Here is a 2,342-nt window from a genome sequence, read left to right on the forward strand (position 1 = left end):
AAAGAAAATGTTAAATCTAATGAATTCCTGACACAAAACATCCAGGAAATCTGCAATACTATTTTAATAAGAATAGACCTAACCTAAAAATAAGAGGAACAGAAGAGTCCCAGATCTAATGACCAGAAAATATTTTCAACAAAATCATAGAAGAAAATTTTACAACCTAAAGAAAGAGAGGCCTATAACCATACAAGAAACTTAAAGAATACCAATTAACTTGGACCAGAAAAGAAAATCCTCCTACCACATAAAAATTAAAACACAAAATCTATAAAACAAAGAAAGAATATTTAAGGCTGTAAGGGGAAAAGGCCAAAAGTAGCACCCAAATTCTCAACAGAAACTCTTAAACCTAGAATGGCCTGGACAGATGTCTAGCAGTGTCAAAGACAAAAAAAAAAAAAAAAGCCACATAGACTACTATACACAGGAAAACTCTCAATTAAAATATGGAGAAAACAAGAAATTTCAAAACACAACGAAATTTAAACAATATCTGCCAACATATAGAACCCTGTAGAAAATACTACAATGATAACGCCAACACAAGGAGGGTAATTATACCCAAAAAAATCCAAGAAATGAGTAATTCCATAACAACAAAAAAGCAAGGGAAGCATATGTACACACACACACACACACACACACACATTAATACCACCACCATCAAAATAACAGGTATTAACAATCACTGGTGATTACTATCTCTTAACATCAGCTGACATTATAAATAACAATATATATTTTAACAATAAAATATATAGGTTAATAGAATTGATGTGAAAATATGATCTATAATTCTGCTTCATGCAAGAAGCACACTTCAGCAATGAAGATAGATCAGAGTAAAGGGCTGGAAATTTTTTCCAACAACAACAACAAAAAACGGATAAAGAAGCATGCTGGAGAAGCCATTGTGATGTCTAATAAAATAGACATCCAACAAAAAATAATCAAAATATATGTGGATGAACACTTCGTACTCATCAAGGACAAATCCACCAAGATGATATCTCAGTTCTGAACATCTATGCCCCAATGCAAGGGTACCCAAATTTGTAAAAGAAGCATTGCTAAAGCTTATATTGTTCACTGAACCCCACTCATTAGTAGTAAGATGCAACTCCCACCAATTGACAAGTCATCCAGAAAAAAAAACAAACAAACAAAAATGAAATAATGAAATTAATTGACTTTATGGATCAAATGGACCTAACAGATATCTATAGAACACTCCACCCAAAAACAAAAGAATTATATCTTCTTCTCAGCACATCACAGAGCTTTTCTTCAAAACTGAGCATATAGTGAGACATAAAGCAAGCCTCAACACATATAAGAAAATTGAAATGACACCTTACATCTTATGAGAAAACCATGATTTAAAGCTGGACTTCAACAAAAACAACAAAAACAACAGAAAGCCTACAAACTCATGGAAAATGAACCAGTCAATCTATTCAATTATCTCTGGGTCACAGAGGATATAAAGAAAAAAATAAAAGACTTTCTATATGAGTGGGATGTAAAGTAAATAAGAAAAATAATTAATAAAATAATAATAATAACAATAATAATAATTTTTAAAAGACTTAGTAGTCACCCCAAGGTATTTTATAATATTTGTGACTACTATGAAGGGTGTTGTTTCCCTAATTTCTTTCTCAGCCTGTTTATTCTTAGAGTAGAGGAAGGCTACTGATTTGTTTGAGTTAACTTTATATCCACCGCTCTGCTAAAGTTGTTTATCAGGTTTAGGAGTTCTCTGGTAGAATTTTTGTGATCACTTAAGTATACAATCGTATCTTCTGCAAATAGTTATATTTTGACTTCTTCCTTTCAAACTTATGTGCCTTTGCCCTCCCTTTGTTGTCTAATTTATCTGGCTAGGCTTCAGCCTCATATGTAGCAGAGGATGGCCTTGTTGGGAATCAATGAAAGAAGAGGCCCTTGTAAGGGAATACTAGGGCAGGGAGGCAGGAGGGGGAAAACATCCTCACAGAAGCAGGGGGAGGAGGAATTGTATTAGGGAGCTTTCAGGGGGAAACCGGGAAATGGGACAACATTTGAAATATAAATAAAGAAAATATCCAATAAAACAAGACTTAGTAGAATTCAACTAAATGTAGGCACAACATACCCAAACTTATGGGGCACAATGAAAACAGTGTTAAGAGGAAAGTACATAGCACTGAGTGCTTTCATAAAGAAATTAGAGAGTCCTCATACCAGAAATTTAAAATTACATCTGAATGCTCTAGAGGAGAAGAAGAAGAAGAAGAAGAAGAAGAAGAAGAAGAAGAAGAAGAAGGAGGAGGAGGAGGAGGAGGAGGAGGAGG

This window comes from Mus caroli, unplaced genomic scaffold, assembly GCF_900094665.2.
Source record: "Mus caroli unplaced genomic scaffold, CAROLI_EIJ_v1.1 scaffold_14556_1, whole genome shotgun sequence".
Lineage (NCBI taxonomy): Eukaryota > Metazoa > Chordata > Mammalia > Rodentia > Muridae > Mus > Mus caroli.